The sequence below is a fragment of the Ranitomeya imitator genome, chromosome 3 (genome assembly GCF_032444005.1).
Source record: "Ranitomeya imitator isolate aRanImi1 chromosome 3, aRanImi1.pri, whole genome shotgun sequence".
Classification (NCBI taxonomy): domain Eukaryota; kingdom Metazoa; phylum Chordata; class Amphibia; order Anura; family Dendrobatidae; genus Ranitomeya; species Ranitomeya imitator.
This window is the reverse complement of record NC_091284.1, coordinates 206,559,577-206,569,019: the sequence shown is the minus strand read 5'-3', so window position 1 is coordinate 206,569,019 and position 9,443 is coordinate 206,559,577.

Here is a 9,443-nt window from a genome sequence, read left to right as displayed (position 1 = left end):
GCTGCGGGCCCATCATACTGTGTATAAGGGAGCTGTGGCCCCATCATACTGTGTATAGGGGAGCTGTGGCCCCATCATACTGTGTATAGGGGAGCTGCGGGCCCATCATACTGTGTATAGGGGAGCTGCGGGCCCATCATACTGTGTATAGGGGAGCTGCGGGCCCATCATACTGTGTATAGGGGAGCTGCGGGCCCATCATACTGTGTATAAGGAAGCTGCGGGCCCATCATACTGTGTATAGGGGAGCTGCGGGCCCATCATACTGTGTATAAGGGAGCTATGGGCCCATCTTACTGTGTGTAAGGAAGCTGCGGGCCCATCATACTGTGTATAAGGAAGCTGTGGCCCCATCATACTGTGTATAAGGGAGGTGTGGCCCCATCATACTGTGTGTAAGGGAGCTGCGGACCCATCATACTGTGTATAAGGAAGCTGTGGCCCCATCATACTGTGTATAAGGGAGCTGCGGGCCCATCATACGGTGTATGTGGGAGCTGTGGCCCAATCATACTGTGTATAAGGAAGCTGTGCCCCCATCATACTGTGTATAAGGAAGCTGTGCCCCCATCATACTGTGTATAAGGAAGCTGTGGCCCATCAGACTGTGTACAGGAGAGCTGTGAGGGACATCATACTGTGATAAGGGAGCTGTGGACCCACCATACTGTGTATAGGGAACTCTGAGGGCATATTGTGCATATGGGAGCTGTTGGCCCATTACACTGTATATAGGGGAGCTCTGGGGGAGCATTATACTTTCTATAGTTGAGCTCTGTCAGCATTATACTGTGTAAAGGGGAGCAGTGAGAACATTATACGGTGTATCAGGGAGTTATAGAATCATCATACTGTGTATAGAGGAGCTGTGGGGGCCTTATACTGTGTATATGGAAGCTTTGAGCTCACCATACTGTGTATAATGGAGCAGTACATGAGGGAACTTAGGGGACATTATTAAATGTAAAGTGGGCACTTAAGCATTACTGTATTGTTATAGGGGCACTCAGAGTATTGCGACCATCAAAGTTGCATATTGTCACAATATGGCTGTAAAATCAATGTTTGTTTTTATCTATAGGTTTATTTTCAATAACAGTGCGGTCATATTCTGAGGTTCCACTATATTCACAATTAGAGTGTGCAACCGTAGCTGTAATCAAGGTTAGCTGGTTAGGGGCCCACTCAGATGTTTCGCCCCCCCTAAGGTGAAACCCTAGCTATGCCTCTGTAGTGAGTATATGCACACGGTCACCTTTCAAGCTCACTATATAAGGAAATTCGTTGCTATGGAGACAGGTAATCACTTCACTTTACCTGTCTATTATATATATATGTGGTCAATAGATCATGATTAAATCATAGTCCACTTATTTTATCCTATTTGTACCACTACCCATTGTATTTTAGTTAGTATTCCTTTTCGGCAGCAAATGCTAATGTATGTTAGATAATCAGTACGGCTTTTCCGGTATTACGACATAGATATATGCCCGGTGGGTTGTGCGCATGCGTCCGCCCCCTGCCCTGTTCAGTTCCGGATGCGCTCTAAGTTTGATAGCTTGCGTACCAGCAAGCGTTCCAGTGAGCGCAAATCCGGAAGTGATCTTTCATTATGGGTGCAGGTATGGACGGAACATGCGCCGATTAGACCCAGCGAGCACGACGTCACTCTTCTAGTCACATGACCATATTCCGACATCTTATTGGCACCAGAGAATAAGAACCCCGCACGTACCCACTCCAAACACGCCCCCGGAATAAGCTGGTTGCGAAACGCACGTTGGGGTGAGATGGGACGCTGTGTCACAGGTAGCTATTGCCTCTATCTACTGCTTACATTTTGTATTTTATGTATGCTGTGGCAACTGGGAATGTGCAGGATGGAGTTGAGGGATATTTCCTGGCTGCTCTGTATTATGGACTATTGAGTTTGATATAAAAGTTTCAGTCTCTCATCTTGTTAAGGTGCTTGGGCATTTGTGCATGTGATTCCTGTTATTGATAATAAAGCTTTAATTTATCACCTTTTTTATTCTGGATCGCTTTGTTTTGGCTGTTTTATATAGACAGACCGAATTTTGGATTAACATGTATTGGAAGTGCCAGTAAATGTTTTGGGACATTTGAGGTTAGCCTATTAGTGATGTCCATACTATTTTTTCAGGTGGGTTTTCCAGCGCTATATAAGTGCATCCTTTAGGGATGGGTATTCTAGTATATAAGGCCAATATTAATGGGAAAAGAAAATAAAAAAAATGAAGATATCTCACAAAGGTGTAATGCTTTTCCATTCACACAACGTTAAATATTTTCCCCAGTCAGGATAGAAGGAAATCAAGTTGCACAATTGTGCAGGAGTTGCTTGTTTCCGAAACAAATAACACAAAAGTCGTCAGCTATCAAAGGATCTAGAACCAGACAAGTTCATATAGTTGTGTTTCTAACTAGAGTTGCAATGAAAGAGTCAATATGAGACTGGCTAGTAAAAGGGAAATATTAAAAGTGGCAAAATAAAAACGCTAAGAGAAATCTGAATTCATGGTGATACAAATATTTTTCAGGTACAAAACTGATAAAAGTTTGCTACTGACTGTTTCCTGCCATCTGTCATGGGGGAGGAAATGTGAGGATCCAAAAGTTATAAATATATAAAGGTTAGGGTCAAACTGTGTTTTGATCCAAAAAGGGACAAAACTTGTAAGAAATACACAAAAGTAGAAAATAGATCTAAAGTGTCAACAAGAGATATAAACAGGTAAAAATGCACAGTGGCATACAAATGACCTCCATAGTCAGGAAAAACACACCCGAGCGTGATGAATTTGATAGCAACATAGTGTCACATGATAGAATAAAAATGTTGTTAAATGCATGGTTATGTATTAAATATTGCAAAAACTGCTCTGAGAAAGAAGCATGTATTTATTTGTATTTAGGCTGGGATTTTTTTTATAATCTATTTAATACCTTTTGGTGTAAATTATGTTACAGTAGAAATGACTGGAGCACATTTGTGTTGTATTTTATGCAACTTTTTGGGTGTAAGTTATGATGAATTTATCGATCGTGCACTGTCTCACTACTCAATTAAGCAGCGCTCTCTTTTCAAAAAGGTTGGTGGACTGGAGTAAAAATGACAAAAGTTAGAATGTTTTTTTTGCACAATTACAGTTGCATGAACATCCTGTGAGTGACCTTTCAAGAAAATTTACAAGAGAAAAAAGTGCTGTTCAAATATGATAATAAAAAGTGATTACCATGTATACCCACAAGTAGGGTTGAGCGAAACGGGTGGTTCATTTTCAAAAGTCGCCGACTTTTGGCAAAGTCGGGTTTCATGAAACCCGATCCGACCCCTGTGCGTGGTCGGCCATGCGGTACGCGACTTTCGCGCCAAAGTCGCGTTTCAATGACGCGAAAAGCGCCATTTCTCAGCCAATGAAGGTAAACGCAGAGTGTGGGCAGCGTGTGACATAGGTCCTGGTCCCCACCATCTTAGAGAAGGGCATTGCAGTGATTGGCTTGCTGTCTGCGGCGTCACAGGGGCTATAAAGAGGTGTTCCCGCTGACCGCCATCTTACTGCTGCTGATCTGAGCTTAGGGAGAGGTTGCTGCCGCTTCGTCAGAAGCAGGGATAGCGTTAGGCAGGGTCCATTAACCACCAAACCGCTTGTGCTGTAGCGATTTCCACTGTCCAACACCACCTTTTGTTTGCAGGGACAGTGGAAGCTACATTTTTTTTCCCTCAGCGCTGTAGCTTATTAGGCTGCCCTAGAAGGCTCCCTGATAGCTGCATTGCTGTGTGTATGCCGCTGTGCAAACCAACTGCTTTTTTCAAAGCACAAATCCTGTTGTTCCTTCCTTTCTGCACAGCTATCTTGTTTGTTTGTCCACACTTTTTATTTCATTTGTGCATCAGTCCACTCCTTATTGCTGCCTGCCATACCTGGCTGAGATTACTGCTGGCAGGGAGATAGTAATTGTAGGACAGTCCCTGTTTTTTTTTTTTGTTTTTTGTTTTTTTTTTGGTGGGAGATTAAGATTGGCAATTTGGCATTTCTGCTAGAGTGCCATCCCTGTGTGTGCCATATCTCACACATAGTGGGCCATAGAAAGCCTTTTCATTTTTCTGTATTTTTTTGTGGGGTTTATAAATTCTCCCTGATAAAAAAAATACAGTGGGAGATTAATATTGGCCTTTGGGCTTGTGTGCCAGTCCTGAGTGTGCCATCTCTCTCTCAAATAGTGGGCCATGGAAAGCCTATTAATTTTTTTTTTTATTGGGTTTCTAAATACTCCCAGAAAAAATAAAAAAAAATCAGTGGGAGATTAATATTGCCCTTTCTGCTTGTGTGCCACTCCTGACTCCTGGGTGTGCCATCTCTCTCTCTCAACTAGTGGGCAGTCACTGGGCCATAGAAAGGCTATTTTTTTTCTTTTTGTTGATTTGGTTTCTAAATTCTACCTGAAAAAAATCAATAAATCAATCAGTGGGAGATAAATATTGGCCTCTGGGCTTGTGTGCCACTCCTGACTCCTGTGTGTGCCATCTCTCTCAGTGGGCCATAGAAAGCCAATTTTTTCTTTTTTGGGTTGATTTGGTTTCTAAATTCTACCTGAAAAAATCAATAAATAAATCAATCAGTGGGAGATAAATATTGGCCTCTGGGCTTGTTTGCCACTCCTGACTCCTGTGTGTGCCATCTCTCACTCAGTGGGCCATAGAAAGCCTATTTTTTTTTTCGTTTCTAAATTCTTCCTGAATAAATCATTTTATTTAATTTTGTTTCTAAAGTCTCCCTGAAAAAAAAAAAAGTCAATGGGAGATTAATATTGCCCTTTCTGCTTGTGTGCCACTCCTGACTCCTGGGTGTGCCATCTCTCTCTCTCAAATAGTGGGCACTGGGCCATAGAAAGGCTATTTTCTTTTTTTTTTGGTTTCTAAATTCTCCCTGAAAAAATCATTTTATTTTATTTTGTTTCTAAATTCTTCCTGAATAAATCATTTTATTTAATTTTGTTTCTAAAGTCTCCCTGAAAAAAAAAAAAGTCAGTGGGAGATTAATATTGACCTTTCTGCTTGTGTGCCACTCCTGACTCCTGGGTGTGCCATCTCTCTCTCTCAAATAGTGGGCACTGGGCCATAGAAAGGCTATTTTTTTTCTTTTTGTTGATTTGGTTTCTAAATTCTACCTGAAAAAATCAATAAATCAATCAGTGGGAGATAAATATTGGCCTCTGGGCTTGTGTGCCACTCCTGACTCCTGTGTGTGCCATCTCTCACTCAGTGGGCCATAGAAAGCCTATTTTATTTTTTTGGTTGATTTGGTTTCTAAATTCTACCTGAAAAAATCAATAAATCAATCAGTGGGAGATTAATATTGCCCTTTCTGCTTGTGTGCCACTCCTGACTCCTGGGTGTGCCATCTCTCTCTCTCAAATAGTGGGCACTGGGCCATAGAAAGGCTATTTTCTTTTTTGGGGGGTTTCTAAATTCTCCCTGAAAAAATCATTTTATTTTATTTTGTTTCTAAATTCTTCCTGAATAAATCATTTTATTTAATTTTTTTCTAAAGTTTCCTAAAAAAAAAACAAAACAGTGGGAGATTAATATTGACATTTGTGCTTGAGTGACAGTCCTGCGTGTGTGGCATCTCTCTGATTTAGTGCCACAGAAAACAGAGTGTGTAACATTGTGCCTGATTTTCCTTGCGGTTTCACCAACCTGTAAAGGGATATCGAAATCATACAGAAGTTATAGCTCACCGTGTAAGTTGCTTGACAGCAGCAAATAAAGTTACTTTGGTTAAGTTTTTAAAACAATGAGGAAGTCTGGTGGAAGAGGTCGTGGCCGTGGGCGTTCATTGTCAGCTGGTAATGATGGTAGTGGTAGTGGAGCATCAGGTGGTCGTGGGAAAAAAATTATTCCACCTAAGTCTGGAGCTTTGGAGCCAGGTTCGTCGTCTGGCTACACAAGGCCTCGAACGCTCCCTTTTCTGGGAGTGGGAAAACCGCTTTTAAAGCCGGAGCAGCAACAGGAAGTTTTGGCTTACCTTGCTGACTCAGCCTCTAGCTCTTTTGCCTCCTCTTCTGAAACTGGCAAATCTAAAAGCAGCGCGTCGTTAGTGGATGTTCACGGTCAGGGACAAGTCGCTTCCTTGTCCTCTTCAGCAAAAACAACAAGAGAGAAGGATGCAGCAGGCGACACAACGGGTTACTCCATGGAGCTCTTTACACATACCGTCCCTGGCTTAGAAAGTGAAACAGTTAACAGGCCATGCCCATTACAAGTAGATTCTGACATGGAGTGCACTGATGCACAGCCACAGCCAGACTACTATGCTGGTCCTTTGACTCAGACCACAACATTGCCCTCTCAGGGTACTGATCCAGAATCAGACCCTGATGAGACTATGTTGCCCCGTCACAAACGCTATACCACCGACCTACACGGTGACACAGACGAAGTTGCACACGAGCTAGAAGAGGAGGTTATAGATGACCCAGTTGTTGACCCCGATTGGCAGCCATTGGGGGAACAGGGTGCAGGCGGCAGTAGTTCTGAAGCGGAGGAGGAGGGGCCGCAGCAGGCATCAACATCGCAACAGGTTCCATCTGCCGGGCCCGTATCTGGCCCAAAACGCGTGGCAAAGCAAAAAACTGTTGGAGGACAGCGTGTCCATCCAGTTAAAGCTCAGTCTGCAATTCCTGAAAAGGGATCCGATGCTAGGAAGAGTGCAGTCTGGCATTTTTTTAAACAACATCCAATTGATCAGCGCAAAGTCATCTGTCAAAAATGTTCAACTAGCTTAAGCAGAGGTTAGAATCTGAAAAGTCTCAATACAAGTTGCATGCATAGACATTTAACCACCATGCATTTGCAAGCCTGGACTAACTACCAAACGTCCCTTAAGGTTGTAGCACACTCGGCCAATGAAGCTACTCAGCAACGCAACATCCCTTCCGTCACTGTAAGGCCACCATTTTCTTCACCACCGGCAGTATCTGTGCAGGTTTCATTGCCAGCCCAAAGCAGTCAGGGTCAGGGAATCACCAGTTTTGTTGGAGGAAATACTGCATCTAGGGCACCGGCGGAAACAATACCGTCTCCAACCGTCTCTCAGTCTGCCATGTCCACCGGCACACCCGCTAGTTCCACGATCTCCAGCTCTCAAGTCCAGCTCACCCTACATGAGACTTTAGTTAGAAAAAGGAAGTACTTATCCTCGCATCCGCGTACACAGGGTTTGAACGCCCACATAGCTAGACTAATCTCGTTAGAGATGATGCCCTACCGGTTAGTTGAAAGCGAAGCTTTCAAAGCCCTGATGGAGTACGCTGAACCACGCTATGAGCTACCCAGTCGACACTTTTTTTCCAGAAAAGCCATCCCAGCCCTGCACCAGCATGTTAAACAGCACATCGTCCATGCACTCAGGCAATCTGTGTGTACAAAGGTGCACCTGACTACAGATGCATGGACCAGTAGGCATGGCCAGGGACGTTACGTGTCCATCACGGCACACTGGGTGAATGTGGTGGATGCAGGGTCCACAGGGGACATCAATTTCGGGACAGTTGTGCCTAGCCCACGGTCTAGGAAACAGTTGGCTGTAGGCGTTCGCACCCCCTCCTCCTCCTCGTCCTCCTGCAGAAGCGACAGCTCTTCCACTGACCGCAGTCGTCAAACCACTCCATCGTCAGCTGTCACTGTTGCACACCAGTTGTCCCATTATGGGGCAGCTACTGGCAAGCGTCAGCAGGCTGTGTTGGCTATGAAGTGTTTGGGCGACAACAGACACACCGCGGAAGTTCTGTCCGAGTTCTTGCAGGAAGAAATGCAGTCGTGGCTGGGCACAGTAGATCTTGAGGCAGGCAAGGTAGTGAGTGATAATGGAAGGAATTTCATGGCTGCCATCTCCCTTTCCCAACTGAAACACATTCCTTGCCTGGCTCACACCTTAAACCTGGTGGTGCAGTGCTTATTGAAAACTTATCCTGGTTTCTCCGACCTGCTCCTCAAAGTGCGTGGACTTTGCTCACATATCCGCCGTTCGCCTGTACACTCCAGCCGTATGCAGACCTATCAGCGGTCTTTGAACCTTCCCCAGCATCGCCTAATCATAGACGTTGCAACAAGGTGGAACTCAACACTGCACATGCTTCAGAGACTGTGCGAACAGAGGCGGGCTGTTATGTTTTTGTGGGAGGATACACATACACGGGCAGGCAGTAGGATGGCAGACATGGAGTTGTCGGGTGTGCAGTGGTCGAAGATACAAGACATGTGTCAAGTCCTTCAGTGTTTTGAGGAATGCACACGGCTGGTTAGTGCAGACAACGCCATAATAAGCATGAGCATCCCCCTAAGGCGTCTGCTGATGCAAAGTTTGACGCACATAAAGGATCAGGCGTCTGCACCAGAGGAAGAGGAAAGCCTTGATGACAGTCAGCCATTGTCTGGTCAGGGCAGTGTACAGGACGAGGTAGCGGGCGAAGAGGAGGTGGAGGACGAGGAGGATGATGGGGATGAGTATATTTTTAATGAGGAAGCTTTCCCGGGGGCACTGGAAATTGGTGGCGTGGCAAGGCCGGGTTCTGGTTTTTTGAGGGACACAAGTGACGTAGATTTGCCTGCAACTGCCCCTCAACCAAGCACAACCGCAGATTTGACAACTGGAACTTTGGCCCACATGGCGGATTATGCCTTGCGTATCCTCAAAAGGGACACACGCATTACTAAAATGATGAACGATGACGATTACTGGTTGGCCTGCCTCCTTGATCCTCGCTATAAAGGCAAATTGCAAAATATTATGCCACATGAGAACTTGGAACTAATATTAGCAACAAAACAATCAACTCTTGTTGACCGTTTGCTTCAGGCATTCCCAGCACACAGCGCCCGTGATCGTTCTCACACGAGCTCCAGGGGGCAGCAGACCAGGAGTGTTAGGGGTGCACACATCAGAAGTGGCGTTGGACAGAGGGGTTTTCTGACCAGGTTGTGGAGTGATTTTGCTATGACCGCAGACAGGACAGGTACTGCTGCATCAATTGAAAGTGACAGGAGACAACATTTGTCCAGTATGGTTACAAACTATTTTTCATCCCTTATCGATGTTCTCCCTCAACCGTCATTCCCATTTGATTACTGGGCATCAAAATTAGACACCTGGCCAGAATTGGCTGAATATGCATTGCAGGAGCTTGCTTGCCCGGCAGCTAGTGTCCTATCAGAAAGAGTATTCAGTGCTGCAGGTTCAATATTAACCGAAAAAAGGACTCGTCTGGCTACACAAAATGTTGATGATCTAACATTCATTAAAATGAACCACAACTGGATTTCGAATTCTTTTGCCCCACCTTGCCCGGGCGACACCTAGCTTTCCTATGAAAAGCTCTTGCCTGTGGACTACTGTGAATGACTTTTCAAATGT